The sequence below is a fragment of the Dendropsophus ebraccatus genome, chromosome 5 (genome assembly GCF_027789765.1).
Source record: "Dendropsophus ebraccatus isolate aDenEbr1 chromosome 5, aDenEbr1.pat, whole genome shotgun sequence".
Taxonomy (NCBI): Eukaryota; Metazoa; Chordata; class Amphibia; order Anura; family Hylidae; genus Dendropsophus; species Dendropsophus ebraccatus.
The window spans coordinates 5,888,595-5,915,077 of record NC_091458.1 but is presented as its reverse complement, the minus strand read 5'-3'; the positions used below and the strand labels follow the sequence as shown (position 1 = coordinate 5,915,077).

General features: G+C 40.6%; 1 protein-coding gene and 1 long non-coding RNA gene across 2 annotated transcripts in view; both read right to left on the bottom strand.

The window, feature by feature from the left end:
- LOC138793980 (uncharacterized) overlaps window positions 1-26,483 on the bottom strand; it is a 112,540-nt gene that overhangs the window by 33,874 nt on the left and 52,183 nt on the right. The gene's annotated exons all lie outside the window — the stretch shown is intronic.
- Window positions 1,723-25,837, bottom strand: LOC138792211 (uncharacterized). The gene is made up of 3 exons (XR_011363109.1): window positions 25,782-25,837; window positions 1,995-2,098; window positions 1,723-1,883 (listed from the first exon to the last, which is right to left on the bottom strand). It is a non-coding gene; the product is annotated as an uncharacterized lncRNA (long non-coding RNA).

Genomic DNA, 26,483 nt, shown 5'->3' with positions numbered 1-26,483 from the left:
TCTTAAGGACATATGACGTACCGGTACGTCATATGTCCGCACTTGCACTTCAAAGCGGGGCCGCGCGGCGGCCCCGCTTTGAAGTGCCGCGATCCCGGGTGCCGCGAGTGGCCCGGGACCGCTGCTATTAGCGGGCACGGTCTGATCGCCGTGCCCGCTAATTAGCTAATCGGAGGCAGCTGTCAAAGTTGACAGCTGCCTCCGATTACCGGAGGCAACGTTTCCCTGGGGTCTAGTGGGGGAGATCGCTCCTCCGGGACCTTGTCCCGGAGGAGCGATCTCCGTTACTGATGCCGGCCGGGGACGCGTCCAAGATGGCGCCGTCCTCGGCTCGGCACTCGTTCGTTTTCGGCTGCAGCAGCCGAAAGCAAACGAGTGCCGATCTCATGGATCTCTGCAGCATATCTATGCTGCAGAGATCTCAATGAGAGATCCAAGTGTATATACTAGAAGTCCCCCAGGGGGGCTTCTAGTATATGTGTAAAAAAAAAAAATAAAGTGTTTTTAATAGTAAAAAGCCCCCTCCCCTAATAAAAGTCTGAATCACCCCCCTTTTCCCAGGTTTTAAATAAAAGTAAACAAATAAATAAATAAATAAACATGTTTGGTATCGCCGCGTGCGTAATCGCCCGAACTATTAATTAATCACATTCATCATCTCGTACGGTAAACGGCGTCAGCGCAAAAAAATCCCAAAGTGCAAAATTGCGCATTTTTGGTCGCATCAAATCCAGAAAAAATGTAATAAAAAGCGATCAAAAAGACGTATATGGGCAATCAAGGTACCGATAGAAAGATCACATCATGGCGCAAAAAAATGACACCTCGCACAGCCCCATAGACCAAAGGATAAAAGCGCTATAAGCCTGGGAATGGAGCGATTTTAAGGAACGTATATTGGTTAACAACGGTTTGAATTTTTTACAGGCCATCAGATACAATATAAGTTATACATGTTATATATCGTTTTAATCGTAACAACTTGAGGAACATGCATAACAAGTCAGTTTTACCCCAGGGCGAATGGCGTAAAAACACATTTCCCCCAAATAAAAGAAATGCGGTTTTTTTTCAATTTCACCACACTTTGAATTTTTTTCTGGTTTCGCAGTGTACTTTATGCAAAAATTCAGCCTGTAATTGCAAAGTACAATTAGTGACGCAAAAAATAAGGGGTCATGTGGGTTTCTAGGTGGAAAAATGCAAGTGCTATGACCTTTTAAACACAAGGAGGAAAAAACGAAAACGTAAAAACGAAAATGGGCCACGTCCTTAAAGGGTTAAAAAAAACCAAATATCTGTAATTGAACTTTAATTTTGTGACAATGGTCTTCACTTGTTTTGTATTTATTGAGAGGTCCCACAATTTTGGCTCGTGTCTGTGTTTTACCATAGAAATGATCAACATTTCACTACAAACATAAAATTCGATAAATGCTCCGCTGCTGTATCTGCTGTATGTGGATTGTCACTGATCTCCACTCCCATTCCCTGTGTATGATTGTTATTTATCTCTAAGCTTTACAGCAGTACAGTAGTTTATTGGAAGGAGGGGACTACATGATGTTGCCTGTGGTTGTAGGCATACTGACAGTTTCCCCTCTACCTACCCTTCCATACAAGGCTCCAATCATCAGCTGCCTCCTCCTCCCCCTCCTGACATCCCCAGCAGTGCTCACCTCTCCAGTCAGCAGCTGTCTCCTCCTCCTCCTGCTCACCTCTCTAGTCAGCAGCTCAGCCATCTTGTTGATGCGTTCCAGGATCTCCTGATGACTGTTTCCCTTCTGTATCAGTGAGTGAGGTGGAGGCAGCAGTGATATAGGACCCTGGTCCCTGCTCCATCCTTCCTCCTCACCCCTCCTCTTCCTCACCACCATGTCATCCTGTGTATGGAGAGAGACAGTGATGTCACTTTATCCCTTCACCTCTCCAGCCATGTCCGTGCTTTATTAAGAGACAGGAGCCATGAGGCGGGAGCTCCCAGAATCCCTCACCTCTCCGCTCAGCAGGGAGATGATCTCTAGGGCCACATGTAATATTCTCTCTGCCATCTCATCTCTCTCCTTCTCCATCCTTAGGGGGTCGGCCAGGAAAATAACTATATATAGAGGGAAAGAGCAAGACATATAACATCTGGAGAACGTCCAGTCCCTCTAATAGGGAACTCCCACTGGAGAGTGTATAGACTCTATAGATACAAGCTATATATAATACACATTAAATATAATCAGACACTATAGATACACACTATATATAATGCACAATATTTTAGTCTGGAGAGTTGACTACTGGTAGAAGCAGCGTGGCATAAGTGCAACGGGGCAAAAGTGAGTAGTTAAAAAACTGCAGTAGTTAAGGTAAGTTGTATAGGAACAGTGATTTTTACTTTATCTTGTGAATTGAACTTTATCTTGTGATCTAGACTACCAAAAAGAAAAAAAAACTAAATAAAATAAAATACTGTTTATTATTTTTAATACTTAACGGAATATATTACTGTTTTTATTGAATTTATTACTGTTTAATTTGAATTCATCACTGTTTATTTCTACGTATTTGGATTTGTGTTTTCACTGAGGTTAATTTGGTCATTACTACTAGGTTTTAGTTTGGTGTTTTTGTTTGGTTGCTACAGGACATTCTTTTGTATTGTTCAGTACTTGTTTTCACTTGTTCTTAAAAGATGTAGATATACACGCTATATATAATACACACTATAGATATACACTATATATAATACACACACTATAGATATTGTGAAGGTGGCCATGAAGGGGTTTTTACTTTGGGTAAAAACATTGTAATCCTTAAAATGACTTCGACCTTGTAACTGCTTCTAGAAGGAGAGGTATGCTGGCAGCACGCCGATAAGAAAAGCACCATGAACCTACATCGTAGTCATACTACAAAGCTAGGAAGAGAGACTTATCTTTAAAGAGTCACTGTCGTATTTTTTTTTTTTTGCAGAAATCAATAGTCCAGGCAATTTTAAGAAACTTTGTAATTGGGTTTACAAATCTGCCATTATCTGCATGTAAAAAGCCTTTTCCCAGGTCCCCCCCTCCTTCCTCTTTTTCATCCACTCTGAAAAATCTGAAAATTGTGACTTGTTGCAGGAGTCGTCCCCTGTCTGTTCTATGGAGAGGGGAGGGGGGAGGAGGAAGGAGGGAGTTAGCCGGCAGCAGAAAGCAGATAACAGAGGATTACAGGCACGGAGCTGGGTGACAGCTGTAATCCGAGCTCACACAGGTCACTGGTGATGGTCACAGGAGATATCCCGTGAGGGATTTGTAGATTAACTCTTTGTTGTCCTGTTTTGGTCTTTTCTTTAGCTCTCTCCATAGGAGAACAATGAAAATAGGGGGGAGAGCTTCAAACTGCTTTTTCATGATAAAAATGCATTTTTCGGATAATAAACCCAATTACAAAGTTTCTTAAAATCGCCTGGACTATTGGTTTCTGCAAAAAAAAAATTCACGACAGTGACACTTTAAACAATTTATGGTAAACATCATGTTGTGGCAGCCTGACTGCGCAGTACAGGAAGCCAATGACCATTTATGGACTGACCAGAGTGTGACATGTATGTGTCTTGTGACTTGAAACCCCACCTGTATTAAATGCTCATATATATATTTCTTGTGAAACCTAATAAAGTGTGAGTGCACACTCCTAAACTTAGCTGAGTCAGGAGGTTATACCGTCTTTTTGCCTGGTGTCATGTCCTCGTCGCTAGCTCTAAGCTTACTTAATTTGGACAGGGATAGTCACTTGGGAACAAGGGAGGTGAAAAGCAAATCTCACCTTGACAGTGGTGGCCCATACGGGGATTACAGTATTCAAGGTGACACTGAACTCTTGGAATCGACCGCCTGCCATTCACCAGAGGAAACAGGACCGTCTGTTGAAGGAGACTGATCACCTCCATTGAAACATGGTAAGTCTACTGATTCTTTGAATCTGTGGCTTATCTGTGTGTCAGACAGTTCTGATTGAGGCTGGAGGTGCATGTGTCCATCTCTGGAGGTCACTGAAAGGCCAGTAGGTGTCTCCGCTGTACTGTCCTAAGAACCTTTAACCCCTTAACGACATTGGGCGTAAATTTACGCCCTCGCGCCCTGGTACTTAACGCATCAGGGCGTAAATTTACGCCCGATATTTCCCCGATCGCTGTGTGTTCGCACACAGCGATCAGGGAAAATGGCCTGCTATAAATCATAGCAGGCCAACTTAGCTTCTCGGCACGGGGGGTGGTTAACCCCCCCCGTGCTTACGATCGCCGCTATTGGCTCATCAATTCAGATCAGCCAATAGCGGCAATCGGAACCGTTCCGGGTCATCGGTGACCCGATGACCCGGAAAAAATGGCGGTCGGTGCTGTCCGAGGACGCCACCGACCGCCATTACTGTACATAAGTGCGGCATTTATCAGCAACTCCTTTGTCGGCGTAGGTTTTTTTTTATACTTACTGTAAAAAAACACGTAAAAAACACTACATTACACCACACTACATTGAATAAAGTTTGACACTACACCACTACATACCCCATATACCAATCCCCGTATAAAGATGGCCCCCAGGGTGTTTTCGGCGTCAGAGGGATACGTTATTATTGCCTCCGACACCGAAACAGCCAGTGAGGATGAATGGGGGGATCCTTCTTTCCTCCATTCATCCTCATCATCCAGTGACGTGTCTGGGGGTAGCGTAGCGCACGATGCCCCCCAGACACGTCTTTTCCGCCAGTACCGTCCCAATAAGAGATGACGGTATGGCGTGAAATTCTCCAAACTCTGTGAGAGTACCTCAGGGTACTCTTACAGATTTAGGCTCGATTCACACGTTGTAAGAGTGCGGCTGTATTTGCGGCTGTAACTGTGCGGCGGTATTTTTGGTGGTTCGTGTGTATGCTTGGAAGTATAGGATATGCGGCTGCACAGTGCACACTATGTATGAATCTACGGCCCTATCGTAAACGGACCCGTAAAAAATGAACAAGACCATTGTTTGCGGCTGAATATGCGGCCGTGGATTGACAGGCGGTCCGTACGGAGTACTTCAAAAATAGCCGGCAATGATGCCGAATGCCGATGCCTCTAATAGTTAATATATTAAATTAATCAAACACATTTTCTTTGTAATCAAGACACTTTCGTTGATCAATAATTTATTTCTAACGAATCCATCATTTTGCAATTAAATATACTGTTAAAAAAAATAGATATATAAATAAATGTATATTTATCTATATAATTATTTTTTGACAGTATATTGAATTGCACAATGATGGATTCGTTAGAAATAAATTATTGACCAACGAAACTGTATTTATTTCAACGAAAATGTGTTTTTTAATTAAATATTAATTAGTACAGGAAGCTCCATAAGCCGTTAATTCATATTCCCGGCAATAGAGCTTTCTGTACTAATCATCACTTTACTTTAATGAAAACATCAAATGTTTCTTCTAATTATGTTATGACAATAGCATTATTAGCAGAAACATTTAGAATTATATGTGCGCTCAGCTGATTGGCTGTTCGGCTGAACGCACATATAATAAGCCGGTCCGCAGCACAGTGACTTCATTGTGCTGCGGACCAGCGAAGAGGACACATCAGGGTGAGTATAGAGCTCTCCCCACCCCCTCCCCAGCACTGCACCCCTCCCAGCAAGGAAGGGGGGGTCAGTTAACCCCTTCCTTGCTGGGATGGGTGCAGTCTGACATCAGTCTGGCCCCCAGGGGGTTAAGGGGGATGCAATACATCCTCCCTTAACCCCTTGGGGGTCAGACTGTAAGCAGCGATCTGTAAAGATGCTGCATACTGTAAGGTGCACAACACCGCTCACAATGATGGGTGTTGTGCTCCTGTTTGTGTGTTTTTGTGTGTTTCTCCCTTTTTGTTTTTCAGATATCGGTATCCTGGGGATTACGTCGAATTCCATGGACTACGTCGATGACCAGCGTTTTTTTAATGTTTTTTTTAATAAAATGGTCAATGAGGGGTGTGGAGGTGTTTTTATTTGAATAAAAAAATTTGTAAACTTGTGTCTTGTCTTTATTTCTTTACTTTATAGACTTAGTAGTGGAAGCCGTCTAATAGACGGAATCCATTACTAAGTCGGGGCCTAGTGTTAGCCGGTATAAAATGGCTAACACTAACCCCCTATTATTACCCCAGTACCCAATGCCACCAGGGGTACTGGGAAGAGCCGGGTGCCAGTGGTCCTGGAGCGTCAAAATTGGCGCTCCTGGACCGGGCGGCAGCAGGCTGGTAAGATTTAGGCTGGGGAGGGCCTAAACCAATGGCTCTTCCCACCCTGGTGTTACCAGGCTGCTGTCGTTTGGTTTTTAACCCGGCTGGTTATAAAAATAGGGGGGACCCTATGCGTTTTTTTTTAATTATTTATTTATTTTAAAAAAAAAACCGCATAGGGTCCCCCCTATTTTTATAACCAGCCGGGGTAAAAACCAAACGACAGCAGCCTGGTAACACCAGGGTGGGAAGAGCCCTTGGTTTAGGCCCTCCCCAGCCTAAATCTTACCAGCCTGCTGCCGCCCGGTCCAGGAGCGCCAATTTTGACGCTCCAGGACCACTGGCACCCGGCTCTTCCCAGTACCCCTGGTGGCATTGGGTACTGGGGTAATAATAGGGGGTTAGTGTTAGCCATTTTATACCGGCTAACACTAGGCCCCAACTTAGTAATGGATTCCATCTATTAGACGGCTTCCACTACTAAGTCTAAAAAGTAAAGAAATAAAGACAAGACACAAGTTTACAAATTTTTTTATTCAAATAAAAACACCCCTACACCCCTCATTGACCATTTTATTAAAAAAAAACATTAAAAAAACGCTGGTCATCGACGTAGTCCATGGAATCCGACGTAATCCCCAGGATACCGATATCTGAAAAACAAAAAGGGAGAAACACACAAAAACACACAAACAGGAGCACAACACCCATCATTGTGAGCGGTGTTGTGCACCTTACAGTATGCAGCATCTTTACAGATCGCTGCTTACAGTCTGACCCCCAAGGGGTTAAGGGAGGATGTATTGCATCCCCCTTAACCCCTTGGGGGCCAGACTGATGTCAGACTGCACCCATCCCAGCAAGGAAGGGGTTAAGTGACCCCCCTTCCTTGCTGGGAGGGGAGCAGTGCAGGGGAGGGGGTGGGGAGAGCTCTATACTCACCCCGATGTGTCCTCTTCGCTGGTCCGCAGCACAATGAAGTCACTGCACTGCGGACCGCCTCTTTATATGTGCGCTCAGCCGATCAGCCAATCAGCTGAGCGCACATATAATTCTAAATGTTTCTTCTAATAATGCTATTGTGATAACGTAATTAGAAGAAACATTTGATGTTTTCATTAAAGTAAAGTGATGATTAGTACAAAATGCTCTATTGCCGGCATATGAATTACCGGCTTATAGAGTTTCCTGTACTAATTAATATTTAATTAAGAAAACACATTTTCGTTTAAATAAATTCAGTTTCGTTGGTCAATAATTTAATTCTAACGAATCCATCATTGTGCAATTAAATATACTGTCAAAAAATAAATATATATATAAATATACATTTATTTATATATATATTTATTTTAACAGTATATTTAATTGCAAAATGATGGAATCGTTTACATTTAATTATTGAACAATAAAAGGGACTTTATTAGACAGAAAATGTGTTTTATTAATTCAATATATTAACCATGAGAGACATCGGCTATAGTGCAGAGGATCGCTAACCCCGGTAATAGCGATTCATGTAAACTGTTTCCCTGCTTTCCCAGATGCATCCAGAGGTGTTTCCATCACTTTCTTAACATTTTATTTGTTATTTTTAGTTGAACCAGATTTCCAAGTAAATGACCGTATGTTTTGAGCCGCATGTCTATTTTTTCCCACGGCCGGAGTTTCACCCGCACATTTACAGCCGCATAAAAAATACAGCCGCACAGTTACAGCGTGTGAATCCAGCTAGAGGGTACGTGCACACTGCGGAATGGCGAAGGATAACCCTTTGTGCATTCCGCAGCTGGCACCCGCCGGCGGACTAATGCGGGCGCGTGTCTCCACCCGTGTCATAGACTCCAATCTATGCATGGGCGGATTCCATCGTCCATCCAAAGAATGAACACGGACGGAGAGCGGAATCCGCCCGTGCATAGAATGGAGTCTATGACACGGATGGAGACGTGCGCCTGCATCACTCCGCCGGTGGGTGCCAGCTGTGGAATGCACGAAGGGCGCGATTCCGCAGTGTGCACGTACCCTTAGAGTGTATGTAGGAAGGGACACCCGAATCCAGCCCCAGATGCCCCCTCCCCCCCATCCTCGGAACAAGTGGGAAGATTGTCTGATCTTCCCACTGCTGGATAAAGGTTACCACCTGCACGGGGATAACTTTTATACCAGCAACCCCTCTTCCGGTCCCTCACTGCCCGAGCTACTGTAGCTTGCGGCACGATCCGAAAATATCAGAAGCCGTAATAGAGCCCTAATATTTAGCAGCCATGGAGCGGACCCAGCGCTTTTGGATATGAAGGAAGCCGTATCGCACCAGGACAACATTCTCCAGGTGACGTCCCCCACACTGGAAAACAGGAGACCCCAGAAGAAGTGCAGAGTGTGGGGTAACAGGGGGATCAGGAAGGACACCATTTTCCAGTGTGACGCCTGTCCTGATCGCCCCGGCCTCTGCATACAGGATCGCTTCAAGGCGTACCACACGTCATTGGGGTTCTACATTTTCTAAATACTTTCCCTTATTCCTATTTCAGGGGTCACGTTGATCCTGGGATTATTCTGATCGCCATTATGGAGTCGGGAAGGAATTTCCCCCTGTGATGAGGCTACTGTCGTCTGCCTCACGAGGGGTTTTTGCCTTCCTCTGGATCAACACAGGTTGAATTTGATGGACACCTGTCATTTCCAACCTTATAAACTAATAATTGCCCTAATACCCCCAAATAAATTAGAATTGTCCCTTTTCCCCAGCTAAGTAGGTATGGCCGCCATTCCCATTAGAGGATGCCATGATGCAATTACAAAGCCTTTGTGCGGCCAGGACAGTAGAAACCCCCCATAAGTGACCCCATTCTGGAAACTACACCCCATAAGGAATCTAACAAGGGGGGCAGCGGGGATATGGCCCCCTGGTGACGGCCACATTTGGGACGTGAAAATGAAAAAAATTGTATTTTTTATTTTCTCGGCACATGTTCTACGTAAGTGCCCGTCACCAGTGGGGTCCATATGCTCACTGCACCCCTTGTTAGATTCCTTATGGGGTGTAGTTTCCACAATGGGGTCACTTGTCGGGGGTTTCTACTGTCCTGGCAGCACAGGAGCTTTGTAATTGCGACATGGCCTCCATCCTCCATTCCAGCCTCTAAATGGCGCTCTGTCCCTTTGGTGGCTTGCCCTGTGCCCATATGGCACATTATGCCCACATGTGGGGTATTTTCGTACTCAGGGGAAACTACCCTACACGTTTTGTGTTCATTTTCTTTTTTAACCCCTTGTGGAAATGGAAAAAATCAAGGCTAGACCAACATTTAGTGTAATTTTTGTAAAATTTTTACTCTAAATCATTAATCTTGTCATGATTTTTTCATTTTCACAAGGGGCTAAAAGATAAAAAAAAAACACTAAATGTGTAGCGCAATTTCCCCTGAGTACGGAAATACCCCACATGTGGACATAAAGCGCCATGCGGGTGCAGGGTAAGCCTCCGAAGGGAAGGAGCGCCATTTGGTTTTTGAAGGCTGGATTTGGATGGAATGGATTTCGAGGGGCCATGTTGCATTCAAAAGGCCCCTGTGTTGCCAAGACAGTTGAAACCCCCACAAGTGACCCCATTATGGAAACTACACCCCTCAAGGAATGTAACAAGGGGTGTAGTGAGCATATGGACCCCACTGGTGACGGGCACAAATGTGGAACAATGTGGCGTGAAAATGAAATATTACATTTTTTACACTTTAATGTTGGTTTAGCCTTGAATTTATCATTTTCACAAGGGGTTAAAATAGGAAAAAAAAAACAAAATGTGTAGAGCAATTCCCCCTGAGTCCGTAAATATCCTACATGTGGACATAAAGCGCCATGTGGGCGCAGGGCAAGCCTCCGAAGGGAAGGAGCACCATTTGGATTTTGGTGGTTGGATTTGGCTAGAATGGATGATGAACGCCATGTCGCATTTACAGAGCCCTCGTGCTGCCAAAACACTGAAAACCCCCCACAAGTGACCCCATTCTGGAAACTACACCCCTCAAGGAATCTAACAAGGGGTGCAGTGAGGATATTGACCCCTTGATGACGGGCACATTTGTGCCATGAAAGTGGAAAAATGAAAATACTCCCTTTCACGTCACATTGTTCCACATTTGTGCCCGTCACCAGTGGGGTCCATATGCTCACTGAACCCCTTGTTAGATTCCTTGAGGGGTGTAGTTTCCAGAATGGGGTCACTTGTGGGGGGTTTCCAGTGTGTTGGCAGCACGAGGGCTCTGTAAATGCGACATGGCCCTTGAAATCCTTTTCAGTGAAATTCAGCTTCCAAAAGCCAATTGGCGCTTCTTCCCTTTGGAGGCTCGTCCTGCGCCCCCTTGGCGCTTTATCGCCACATGTGGGGTATTTCCGTACTCGGGAGAAACTGCGCTACACATTTTGTGTCTTTTTTTTCCTCTTATCCCTTTAAGAAAATGAAAAATTGAAGGCTAGAACAACGTTTTAGTGTAAAAAATAAATTTTTATTTTTTCACGCCATATTGTTCGGAAAATCTGTGAAGCACCTGTGGGGTCCAGATGCTCACCGCACCCCTTGTTACATTCCTTGAGGGGTGTAGTTTTCTAAATGGTGTCCCTTTAGGGGTGTTTTTTAGGTTTTGGCACCCCAGAGCCTCTGCCAACCTGAAGTGGCACGGTCAAAAATGACCAAATATAACGGAGGAGTAGAAATTCACTAGGCGCTCCCTTATATCTGAGGCTTGTGGTTGCGTTAAATAGCGCAATAGGGCCACATATGGGGTATTTCTATAAACTGCAGAAACGGGGCAGTCAGTATTGGGGTGCATTTCTCTGGTAATAGGTTTATAATTATGAAAAATATTGGATTACAATAAAATCTCTGCACAGAAAATTAAAATGTTCAAATTTCTTACACACTTAGCTTTTATTTCTGTGACTCCCCAAAAGGGTTAAAAAACTTTCTGGATGTGCTTTTGCAGAGTGTGGGGGGTGCAGTTTCTGAAATGGGGTGCTTTGTGGGGCTTTCTAACATACAGGCCCCTCAAATACACTTTTATAAACCTGAACAGGTCCCTAAAAATATCTGATTTTGAAATTTTACAGAAAATTTGGAAATTTGCTGCTAATGTTTTAAGCTTTCTATTGTCTAAAAAAATGAAAGATCGTTTAATAAATGCCGCCAACATAAAGTAGACATGTTGCTAATGCTATTTAATATATAATTTATGTGGTATAACCAGTTTCTGTATAAGCAAAAAAGTTTCAAAGTTGGAAAAATGCATTTTTTCACATTTTTTAACGTTATTTGTTTTTTTTTCATAAAGATTCGTTATGAGTATCGACTCCATTTTTCCAGAAATGTAAAGGACAATATGTCACGAGAAAACAATCTCAGAATCAGCCGGATAGGTAAAAGCATCCCGAAGTTATTAATGAATAAAGTGACACTGGTCATATTCATAAAATTTGTCTCTGTCATTAAGGCCATTTCAGGCTCTGTCCTTAAGGGGTTAATATATATATATATATATATATATATATATGTATATAGCCGTAACCAACTGACTATCTCCTGAGCTGCTTGCAGTTTTCTTCTTCTGGAGTTGTGCGACTGTTTTATTTCTTTTTCTTTTGTGTATTGAGTTGATATTGCGCAGGTTTTTTTGCTGTGTTCGGTATTTGGGCTGAGTTTCGGCTTATTACTGTGGAGAGTTCGCTAATCGGACACCACAGGGTATCCACCTCCTGAGTGAGATCGCTAGATTAGCTACGGTGACGTCACGAGGAAAAGACTGACAAAGGGACAACCGAGCGTCTGGTGACGCTGAAGTAGGGGGGGGGTTACCAGTCGCTTAGCTTCTGGGGGAGCTTACTGTACTCCAATCTCTGATGGGACGTTTGTGACCGGACTGTAAACACTGTTGATTTTTATTTTTGCTGTATTTTTCTCTGGGTGTTGGAAGCTTCCTGTACAGTCTGCGGGACCCACTGGGTTAATTACACTGGGTTGATAAACCACACACAGGTTAGTAGACGGGATAAGCCGGTATACGCCTAGTGAGACAGCTGGAGATTAGCTCTGGTTGAATCATGTAGGAGTAGTCTGACGTCTGGAACAGCGCAGCATCCTGATTTCAGGTACGCAAATAGGGAAAACAGTCACATTCGCCCCAGATGGGAAGCAGAAACCCGTAGTGTGATGGAAAGCCTATGGTCCATGTTCAGCCCAAAAGTTGGTCTGAAAAGGAATGCAAGCCCAGTCGAGCTGGTAGCCTGAACAGAAACAAACATGTGGCGAGTTAGAAGGGACTGTGAAAGTAAATAGCCTCCACGCAGGTGGAAGTTGTCAAAAAGATAAGAAAGAAAAGTAAACTGATGCAGAATTAGCGAGAAACTTGCATCAAAGGGGGGAAAAGTGTTCATAATGAGTATGATATATGTGTATCAGACGGGAGCAGAGGACTACTGGATTTATAGTGTGAAAAAAAATCCTAACTCCCATCATGTCTGTTACAATTGTGGATCACACGCCATCACGCCTGTCCCCCGCCCCTAGAGAAAAAAGGTGTCTTCAGAAACAGCCCCTAAGATGACACCACCTATTACCATGCCCTAAGCCAACGCCCCAGATATCCGGTATAGCTTTTGGTCCAGTGGCCATTTTAACTCCTGGCATTTCTGTCATCCGCCCTCCCGAACACCCCACTCACCCCGGTGCTCATAGTGCTTAGTGTAATGGAGGGGGCAGGCTTAGCACTGTCCGATAGAGATTAACAACGTTTTTGTACTTCTGCTAATGAATGTTATTACGTGATGGTTAGAAAAGTTAGACAAAGGTTTATGGACTGTTTGAAAGAGCGGGGTCTATTAGACCAGGCGAGCTCATGATTAAGATTGTCACACGGAAGTGTCAGTAGGAGTAAGAGAGAAATAGCCAGTTGTACTAGGAATGTCAAGAGAAAAGTGATGATTGGTAAAGATCACATGCAAAATTTTGTGCACTTATGAAGAACCCGATAGTATGAGAGTCCGGAGTAACATATTACTGTAACTTACACATTTCTGTGTAAAAAGTTTTTTTTCCAGAGATATTTATCCTAATAAGCTCTAAGCAGATTGCCCCCCCCCCCCACACACACACACACTAAATTATAAGTATGTGTTCTAGTGTCTGCTATTTTTTTAATTACACAAAGTCTGCTATGAAGCCTTCATTCTTATCAGTTAGCTGGGAGGGAGACAGCGGGTGTATCTATCGAGGCTGCGTGGTTTGCTGTCTAGTGTGTGATTAGAGAGCAGCGCTGGTATCTTTTTCAAAACTTCAAGGTTACTTCACTAGGGAAAGTAGGGAAAGATGAGTAACTTTATTTTGCTTATGTTTGGGAAAACATGTATTACGGACACAGATTTATCTTACAAACTGTACAGGGAAGCTGAAACTGAAACTTTTTATTTGATTCATGGGGGGGGGGGGTTACTATGAGACTAGCAGAGTTTAACATGCTTTATTAGCTTTATTTTTAGGGATAACAGTTTTGTTATGATTATAACTAACTAATATAATACACTGAGCCTATGAGAAAAAAAAGCTATTACTTACTAAAGGAAACTTTTAAGTTTATAGAGTAGTCTACCTAAAACACCTTCATATCGTGAAGTGTTTTTATTACTGTTTTTCAATGGTATTACTAAATGTGTTTAGTTTTATACTTGGCTATGTTATTATATACCTATAGGCCAAGTTTTTTGTTTTGTTTTTTAAACTGAGATACATAATACAGACAATGCACAGGTAGAAATAACCTTTCCATACAGTAATATGTCTCATCTTGTGACATAAAAAAGTTCGTAAAGGAAAGTAAGTAATCACACAACTGGTACATTATCTGTGAAATAACAAAGCGGGGTGTCTATTGGTATAAATAACTGTAACCACCAGTCAAAAGAACACAATTAAGAAAAGTGCAGACATTACTATCATCTCATGTAGGAATGACATCATCATAAATGACCATAAGAGAGGGGTAATGCCCCTCCAGGGTTCAGATTCTATCATCATCATTTAGCCTCACATAGCGGCTTTTTTGGAAGTTAGTTAGCAGGGAAGCACACACACCACCTCATACTTTATTAACCCCTTCCCCCAATATGACGTCCAGGGACGTCATGAAAAGCAGTGCCAGAACGCATCATGACGATCCTGGACGTCATGCTTTCCCTGCCTCCCCCCTCTGTCCCTAGTTGAGATCGAGCAGCAGGAGGAGGCTGTGTCACACAGCCTCCCCCTGCTGCCACTGCCCAGAGAGGAGCCGCGCTCCCCCCCAGCAGTTAACCCCATAGACGCCGCGGTCTGTGCAACCGCAGCGTCTGTGGGGAAATATGCTCCCCCTGCCGATCGGGTGCCTGGGAGGAGGCTGTGGCACATGCTGCTGCGCTCCCCCCAGGCTCCCCTTCTCTGCTGTTGAGACCCCCCCGTGTGGCCGCCCCCTCCCTGCGCTCCCCCGCATGGCCGCCCCCTCCCCATGTTTCCCCATCCTCAGCCGGCCCCTCCTGCCGATCGGGTGCCTGGGGGAGGCTGTGGCACATGCTGCTATGCTCCCCCAGGCTCCCCTTCTCTGCTGTAGAGCCCCCCGTGTGGCCGCCCCCTCCCCGTGCTCCCCCCCACCTCCCCCGGCTCCCTCTGCACTCTCTCCCCCCAGAGCCGCGCGAGCAATCGCGCGACTCCGGGAGGGTATTCATAGCAACCCAGACACAGTAAAAAAAAAAAAAAAAAACACTAAACACATACATACATAATTAAAGAAATAATTAATTACAATAAATAAATTAAATAAATACATAAATAATTTAATAAATACACACATTCCCCATCCCCCCTTTATAAATGATCCCCTATAAATAAAATACACATATTTGGTATCGCCTCCGTAATGACCCCGTCTATTAACCCGTTACATTAATTATTCCACCCGATTAACGATATAAAATAAATAAATAAAAAACTAATCCCGCCCCCTAAACAATTAAGAAAAACCTATCAAAAAGTCACATGTACCCAAAAGGTGTACCACTAAAAACGTCAGCTTATACCGCAAAAAAAAATCCCTCACATAACTCCATTGGTGAAAAAATTAAAATATTACCACTCTTACAATATACAAGACACAAACAGTATTTATAGTATAAATGCCATAAACTATAACAAAAGCTATATAACATGGATATCACTGTAATCGTACCGACCTAATGAATAACGATAACATGTCATATGTGACGTATAGTAAAGGGCGTACAAAAAAAATGATGAAAAACAGCTGCTAAATTGTGTTTTTTATTCATACCACCTCATAAAAAAATAATTAAAAAATGATCAGGGTATCACATGTCCCCCAGAATGGTACCGATGGAAATGTCGACTCGTCTTACACAAATATTTTGGCACCGCAAGTCCTCTGTGACATGGTATAATGGCTAAAAAAAAAACCTGAAATAAAAAAGAACCCCAAAATTTCCCAGGTCTCTGTCATGTCTGCGTCCTGTGGTTGAGTCAGGTGACGCACTGCGGCCACATATGGGGGATTTCTAGAAACATTGGAATAAGAGGAATAAATAGTGAGTGGTATTTCTCAGTTAGTATTTTCTGTGTAAGAGGAAAAAAATGGATTAAAATGGAATATCTGCCAAAAAAATGAAAATGTTAAATTTCCCCTCCAACTTGCTTAAATTTCTGTGAAACACCTAAAGGGTTAATACACTTATGAAAAGTTACTTTGAATACTTTGAGGGGTGCAGTTTTTACAGTAGAGAGATTTATGGGGGTAACTAACATACAGGCCCCACAAATCCACTTCAGAACTGAACTGGTCCCTAATGAAATCAGAATTTGAAATTTTCCTGAAAATTTGAAAAATCGCTGCAAAATTTCGAAGCCCTCTAACATCCTAACAAGTAAAAGGACATTCACCAAATGACGTCACCATAAAGCAGACATGTTGTAGATGTTGCAGTAGTAATTTTAGTAATCTTTCTTATAAAAAGAGAGTTTTGAATATACAGAAACATACATTTTTCAAATTTTTGCGCAAATGTGTTTTTTACAAAAAACTACTCAGTGTATCAACCAAAGTATACCACTAAAATAAAGAGGAATATGTTACGAAAAAACTATCTCAGAATAACCGCAATAGTTAAAAGCAACGCAGAGTTATCACTACATAGAGACAGGTCAGATTTGAAAAATAGGCCCTGGTCATTAAGGCCAAAACAGGCTGCGGAGGCAAGGGGTTAAACTTCCCTGGGTATCCTCTGTGCTTAAATACAACATATTCAAACGAAAGGACAGCATTAGTCATCGCAGGAGGCCTGACGTCCATCCATCGCATCGCCACCGCCTTTTGCGCCAAAAATAACGATTCCCTGAGAAATATTCTATGATAATGTGGCCAGCTCTGTTCATCTAATAGGCCTAGAAGACAAATTTTCAGGGAGCATGGAACTGCTGACCAAAAAGTGGAGATTGCCGGGCATGCCCACATCATATGCCAAAAATCTGAATCTGGGTGCCTGCACCTGTGGCATTCTGTTGTAGGGTAGCGCCCCATTCTAAACATACGTGTTGGCGTAAGGTAACATCGGTGCGTTATATACAATTGTGTCATGTGATTGTTAGCAGCTGGCGAAACCAAGAGATGGGACGAAAGGACGTCTGACCATTCCCGCTCCTTCATAGCACCCAAAGCCTGTCTCCATCGCTCCTCCACCTTCAGAGGACTGGATGCCAGTCTAGCCTGAATCAAAAATGCATACAGAGCTGAGATGAGCCCATGAGGGCCTTGAGATTTGAACACACCTATTTGTGGGTAATTGGAAAAGGGGAGATTTAAAGGGAAGTTTAAAAGGGGGGAGAAAGGAGAGAGAGGGATCAATTAATTGTAACCACCACACAAACTTTATTGTTAACTAAAGATGTTAATTGTGAAAGATAAAAATGTAATTGAAAGCCCAAATATTAATGAAAGTTTAAAAGTTTTCATTGTAGATTATCCCAGACTTTTCAAAGATGGATGACACAAGACGCAAGGATATATGATGACCGCCATGCAGCGTGACGTTCCACTGCAGAAACCGCTCCTGCCATAAGCTGGAGGTGAGGACAATCACGGAGACATGTAGGATGGTTGGAGGTAACTTCAGATGTCTATATAAAGCCCACCATTATGGGTTACTTGGCAAATTAGAGATTTTGTTGAGTCCCTGGGCAGGCCAATGACTAAAAAAAACTGTACAAAAAAGAAGAGGAGCTGCCAGAGAGAGCGGCTGACGCAACATTCAGTTCCATGCAGACAAACCCTGAAGCCAAAAAGGTGACGGATGATGGACGAAGCTGCCGATGCTGCAATTTCCGGTCTCTTCCTGAGGTAACCGTACAAAGCGTACAAGGGAATGGGGAGATGTTTGCAGTCTCTTCCTGAGGTAACCGTACATAGTGTACAGGGGGATGGGGAGATGTTTCCGGTCTCTTCCTGAGGTAACCGTACATAGTGTACAGGGGGATGGGGAGATGTTTCCGGTCTCTTCCTGAGGTAACCGTACATAGTGTACAGGGGGATGGGGAGATGTTTCCGGTCTCTTCCTGAGGTAACCGTACATAGTATACAGGTGGATGGGGAGATGTTTCCGGTCTCTTCCTGAGGTAACCGTACATAGTGTACAGGTGGATGGGGAGATGTTTCCGGTCTCTTCCTGAGGTAACCGTACATAGTGTACAGGGGGATGGGGAGATGTTTCCGGTCTCTTCCTGAGGTAACCGTACATAGTGTACAGGTGGATGGGGAGATGTTTCCGGTCTCTTCCTGAGGTAACCGTACATAGTGTACAGGTGGATGGGGAGATGTTTCCGGTCTCTTCCTGAGGTAACCGTACATAGTGTACAGGGGGATGGGGAGATGTTTCCGGTCTCTTCCTGAGGTAACCGTACATAGTGTACAGGGAGATGGGGAGATGTTTCCGGTCTCTTCCTGAGGTAACCGTACATAGTGTACAGGTGGATGGGGAGATGTTTCCGGTCTCTTCCTGAGGTAACCGTACATAGTGTACAGGTGGATGGGGAGATGTTTCCGGTCTCTTCCTGAGGTAACCGTACATAGTGTACAGGGGGATGGGGAGATGTTTCCGGTCTCTTCCTGAGGTAACCGTACATAGTGTACAGGGGGATGGGGAGATGTTTCCGGTCTCTTCCTGAGGTAACCGTACATAGTGTACAGGTGAATGGGGAGATGTGGATCTGTTTGTTTTTAAGTCTTTTCCACAGACGAGCAGCAAGAAGCTGAAAAAACAGCGGATGGAGAAGAGGTACAGGGGGTGCCAACCGCCTTGTATCTTTTTGTGAGTTACTGGACAAAACCAGCAGAAGAAAGCCATGTGTAATGTAATGCAGTATATTCACATTGGGCGGCCCAGGGGTCAACAAATATAGCAAAGAGGGTTGTGTAAAAGTGTATTATCTACACCTGTCATAACCTACTGTAAGTAACACCGTTAAGTGCCTGTCTGCATAGTCTGTGACCATCCTCCCGGTTTCAGGGAATGTAAGTGGACGTCATCCAACTGCCACAGGTGGCCTATATAGGTGTGTCCTTACAGGTGGCCTATATAGGTATGTCCTTGTCTGTATTGATGTCTTCTTTACAGGTCAGCTAAAGCTATGGAAAAGATCAAAGCCAATGTCTAAGGTGATACTAGTGGCCTTAAAAGAAGATATATAAGGCCAAGACTCCAAGAGTCTGTAAAGAGGCCTGTCAGTCAAAAGATAGATTTAAGAATCCATACCAATGTTACTAACCATTACAAAAAGGATCATGTGGAATATTATTTAAAAAAAAATTGAAACCTTCAATGATGTATACTTAATACTTTGTTTTTATTCCTAAGGTGGTTATTTTATGTATAATATGTGATTATCCCAGTGAAACAAGAGACAATTCAGTAAGATCCAAATATTATATTGGTAGTAAGCGCCCAGTTAATTCATATCAATTCAATCTGTGCCCATATCTGCCCTTCTCATTCCTTCATGCTCCCTGCAGTCTCTGTCAGCCCTTTTTCCCATCATCTCCATTCCTGCTATAATCTGCCTGCACTTACACTCAGCCATTCACACTGCTGTATAGAAAAGTTTCTGTCACTGTCCTCCTGCACAGCTCTGTCATTCCCACTTCCTGGTATTTACAAACTGCTGCAGTGTTATCAGGTTTATGCACTTACTATACATTATACTCCACATGCTGATTGCTAAACTGTACAGTAACATATATTACATATCCAGCTGCTACAGTGTTATCAGGGTTATACAGTTACTATACATTATACACCACATGCTGCTATACTGTACAATAACTTATATATCACATATCCAGCTGCTCTGTTATCAGGGTTATACAGTTACTATACATTATATACCACATGCTGCTATACTGTACAGTAACTTATATATCACATATCCAGCTGCTGTTATCAGGGTTATACAGTTACTATACATTATATACCACATGCTGCTATACTGTACAGTAACTTATATATCACATATCCAGCTGCTGTTATCAGGGTTATACAGTTACTATACATTATTTACCACATGCTGCTATACTGTACAGTAACTTATATCACATATCCAGCTGCTGTGTTATCAGGGTTATACAGTTACTATACATTATATACCACATGCTGCTATACTGTACAGTAACTTATATATCACATATCTAGCTGCAGTGTTATCAGGGTTATACAGTTACTATACATTGTACACCACATGCTGCTATACTGTAAAGTAACTTACATATCACATATCCAGCAGCTGCTGTGTTATCAGGGTTATACAGTTACTATACATTATACTCCACATGCTGCTATACTGTACAGTAACATATATCACATATCCAGCTGCTGTGTTATCAGGGTTATACAGTTACTATACATTATACTCCACATGCTGCTATACTGTACAGTAACTTATATATCACATATCCAGCTGCTGTGTTATCAGGGTTATACAGTTACTATACATTATACACCACATGCTGCTATACTGTACAGTAACTAATATATCACATATCCAGCTGCTGTGTTTATCAGGGTTATACAGTTACTATACATTATACACCACATGCTGCTATACTGTACAGTAACTTATATATCACATATCCAGCTGCTGTGGTATCAGGGTTATACAGTTACTATACATTATATACCACATGCTGCTATACTGTACAGTAACTTATATATCACATATCCAGCTGCTGTGTTATCAGGGTTATGCAGTTACTATACATTATATACCACATGCTGATTGCTATACTGTACAGTAACTTATATATCACATATCCAGCTGCTGTGTTTATCAGGGTTATACAGTTATTATACATTATACACCACATGCTGATTGCTATACTGTACAGTAACTTATATATCACATATGCAGCTGCTGTGTTATCAGGCTAATACAGTTACTATACATTATACACCACATGCTGCTATACTGTACAGTAACTTATATATCACATATCCAGCTGCTGTGTTATCAGGGTTATACAGTTACTATACAGTATATACCACATGCTGCTATACTGTACAGTAACTTATATATCACATATCCAGCTGCTGTGTTATCAGGGTTATACAGTTACTATACATTATACACCACATGCTGCTATACTGTACAGTAACTTATATATCACATATCCAGCTGCTGTGTTATCAGGGTTATACAGTTACTATACATTATACACAACATGCTGATTGCTATACTGTACAGTAACTTATATATCACATATCCAGCTGCTGTGTTATCAGGGTTATACAGTTACTATACATTATATACCACATGCTGTTATACTGTACAGTAACTTATATATCACATATCCAGCTGCTGCTGCTGTGTTATCAGGGTTATACAGTTACTATACATTATATACCACATGCTGCTGTACTGTACAGTAACTTATATATCACATATCCAGCTGCTGTGTTATCAGGGTTATACAGTTACTATACATTATACACCACATGCTGATTGCTAAACTGTACAGTAACTTATAATGGGACATATGTAATGGGACTATAAGGGAATCCCATACTAAAGATTACGAAGCTTTACTAATTGGTTATTATAAGTAAATCTAATGGTTACATAGTAGGTCATATTGCATTTGTTTGTTGTTCTTTTTGGTTTATGGGTCAATCACCTTTTTGTTATACTTTTGCCATGAGATAAAATTTGCTCACTTCTAAACTTTTCCTTTTCAAAAACTTTTTAAAGTTAGTTGTTGTGACTTTCCAATACCCAGAGGAGTCTGGAACCTTTAACTGCAACCTATAGAGAGGTGAATTAGGATTAGATCTACACACCTCTGAGACAATCTGCACTATATAGTTTCAAAGATAACCCCCATAAGTGAGGTAAGATGAGGGTCAATATATCGGACTTTCCTATGCACAAGTCCACTCATTCGGGGGTCATTCACAAGGAATGAACCGTCAAGTAACTGGTGAAGAGGAATCGGTGCATTGGGACAGATGAGTGAGGTTCCTTTATGGGGACAGAATAGTCTTCATAGGGGGAGATTGTTGTGGAAAAAAGACAATTCTGTATATTCTATTGTTAAAGATCACTATTACTTATAATAAAATTTACCAACCACATATGCTGGGATTTTGTTCCACTACTCTTTTTAAAAAAAAAAAAAAAAAGTATTTCCTTGTGTTGTTTCTGGCCTTTCCCCAACTTACCTCCCTTGTTCGTGTTCAGTTTTTATTAACACGCTTTCCCTCTTTCTACTGGTTATACGTACAATTAGCTTTATCTACCACCTGGTTACAGTGATGACCCATTCTAAGACTGTCAGATCCTTTACTTTTCAGACACAGAACTGTCGAGATGACACATTGTTTGGACACTTATCTAGTAAGGTTCTCCATGTTACAGACACTTCCATGCACAACAACCCTCTGATATATATATCCATGAGCCAACCACTAACACCAACTGGATATTAAGCCCAATTCTCACTAACTTCTCTACAAAGTCTTCATCATAAGAACTGTACCAAAGGTTGAAGGTGCATCAGGGGGATGGAGAAAACTTGATGCTTATAGATATTTTTCCAGGACAAAGAACAACGCGTCTTTGAGGAACATCCAGATGTTGAAGAAGTAGCTCCAACTATGTATGCCGAGTTCCAAGTCTCAGACGATTACAAAGAAGCCAATGGACAAAAAAGATGCACAGCTGGCTGCTCTTATACCTTCCATATTAGACATATTAGAATTAGACTTTGATTTGTATAAGCCCCTTAAGATTTAAGATATAGTCTATCTGCTAGAGATGGGATGTCCCCAACACACACACACACACACACAATGAAACAGACTGTTAGCCTTTTGACCTAGCGATAAAGGTCATGTGCTTATGTTAATGGCTACAAGGGGGTTCAATCACAATCTGGTGGAGTCTCCTACACCTCTTCCTTGCTCAGATGCCTTGTTAGTATAGTGGTAGGTATCCCCACCTGTCATGCAGGAGACCAGGATTACAATGTTTTTAGGGGGGCCTGTTAAGGTGGCCATGAAGGGGTTATTACTTTGGGGAAAAACATTGTAATCCTTAAAATGACTTCGGCCTTGTAACTGCTGGCAGCACACCAATGAGAAAAGCACCATAAACCTACATCGTAGTCATAATACAAAGCTAGGAAGAGAGACTTATCTATAAGCAATTTATGGTAAACATCATGTTGTGCCAGCCTGACTGCGCAGTACAGGAAGCTAATGACCATTTATGGACTGACCAATCAGAGTGTGACATGTATGTGTCTTGTGACTTGAAACCCCACCTGTATTAAAAGCTTATATATATTTCTTGTGAAACCTAATAAAGAGTGAGTGCGCACTCCTGAACTCAGCTGAGTGAGGAGGTTATACCGTCTTTTTGCCTGGTGTCATGTCTTTGTCGCTAGCGCTCAGCTTACTTAATTTGGACAGGAATAGTCACTTGGGAACAAGGGAGATGAAAAGCAAATCTTACCTTGACAATATACACTATATATAATACACATTATATATAATACACACTATAGATATACACTATATATAATACACACAATATAGATATACACTATATATAATACACACACTATAGATATACACTATATATAATACACACACTATAGATATACGCTATATATAATACACACACTATAGATATACGCTATATATAATACACACACTATAGATATACACTATATATAATACACACTATAGATATACACTATATATAATACACACTATAGATATACGCTATATATAATACACACACTATAGATATACGCTATATATAATACACACACTATAGATATACACTATATATAATACACACACTATAGATATACACTATATATAATACACACTATAGATATACACTATATATAATACACACACTATAGATATACACTATATATAATACACACACTATAGATATACGCTATATATAATACACACACTATAGATATACACTATATATAATACACACACTATAGATATACACTATATATAATACACTATAGATATACACTATATATAATACACACACTATAGATATACACTATATATAATACACACTATAGATATACACTATATATAATACGCACTATAGATATACACTATATATAATACACACACTATAGATATACACTATATATAATACACACTATAGATATACACTATATATAATACGCACTATAGATATACACACTATAGATATACACTATATATAATACACACACTATAGATATACACTATATATAATACACACACTATAGATATACACTATATATAATACACACACTATAGATATACACTATATATAATACACACTATAGATATACACTATATATAATACACACTATAGGTATACACTATATATAATACACACTATAGATATACACTATATATAATACACACACTATAGATATACACTATATATAATACACACACTATAGATATACACTATATATAATACACACTATAGATATACACTATATATAATACACACTATAGATATACACTATATATAATACACACACTATAGATATACACTATATATAATACACACACTATAGATATACACTATATATAATACACACACTATAGATATACACTATATATAATACACACACTATAGATATACACTATATATAATACACACTATAGATATACACTATATATAATACACACACTATAGATATACACTATATATAATACACACTATAGATATACACTATATATAATACACACACTATAGATATACACTATATATAATACACACACTATAGATATACACTATATATAATACACACTATAGATATACACTATATACAATACACACACTATAGATATACACTATATAATATACACACTATAGATATACACTATATATAATATATACACTATATATAATACACACTATAGATATACGCTATATATAATACACACACTATAGATATACGCTATATATAATACACACTATAGATATACACTATATATAATACACACACTATAGATATACACTATATATAATACACACACTATAGATATACACTATATATAATACACACTATAGATATACACTATATATAATACACACTATAGATATACACTATATATATAATACACACTATAGATATACACTATATATAATACACACACTATAGATATACACTATATAATACACACACTATAGATATACACTATATATATAATACACACTATAGATATACACTATATATAATACACACACTATAGATATACGCTATATATAATACACACACTATAGATATACACTATATATAATACACACACTATAGATATACACTACATATAATACACACTATAGATATACACTATATATAATACACACACTATAGATATTCACTATATATAATATACACACACTATAGATATACACTATATATAATACACACTATAGATATACACTATATATAATACACACACTATAGATATACACTATATATAATACACACACTATAGATATACACTATATAATACACACACTATAGATATACACTATATATAATACACACACTATAGATATACACTATATATAATACACACACTATAGATATACACTATATATAATACACACTATAGATATACACTATATATAATACACACACTATAGATATACACTATATATAATACACACACTATAGATATACACTATATATTACACACTATAGATATACACTATTTATAATACACACTATAGATATACACTATATATAATACACACTATAGATATACACTATATATAATACACTTACTATAGATATACACTATATATAATACACACTAGATATACACTATATATAATACGCACACTATAGATATACACTATATATAATACACACACTATAGATATACACTATATATAATATACGATTCTTACTATTAATTTCTCTGTCTAAGGACCTCTGATGATATCACAGTCATGTGACTAGTCACATGGGTGGGAGGAGTCAGACTATACAGTTGAAGAGACTAAAGGACCTTTGATTATGTCAGAATCATGTGATCAGTCACATGTGTGGGAGGAGTCAGCTACAACCTACACGAGAAGACAGTGATCCTTGTCATGTATTACACATAGTGTGAGGCACAGACTCTATGATAGATATATATATATATATATATATATATATATATATATATATATATATATACACTCAATGACAACAGCGAGAGAATGTACCAGGAAACATAGAAGATTGTCGGCAGGTAAAGCCTCCGGGTTCATCTAGTCGGCCCTGTTAGTGTTTCCTTCCTTATTGTCTGAGGATAGATATATGTATACACCAGGCAGGTTTAACCTTTTAGTGACTGCCGATACACCTTCACCTGGCGACCTAGAATAAGGCAGTGTGGGCCCCTGTGTGGGGATGGCGGGAGCTCATACTGACAGCTGGACCCTGCTGTATCTATCAGGAACTGAGAAACTCGTATGCACGGAGATCATTATTATAAGATGATTATTTTAAAGAACAAAGGACGGTGCAGCATAAGGTCATCCTAATCAGTTCAAATAATGAAATGCAGAGAATAGAAATTGGTCCAACTGGCTGTAATAACAAAAGAAACAGGACCAGGATAT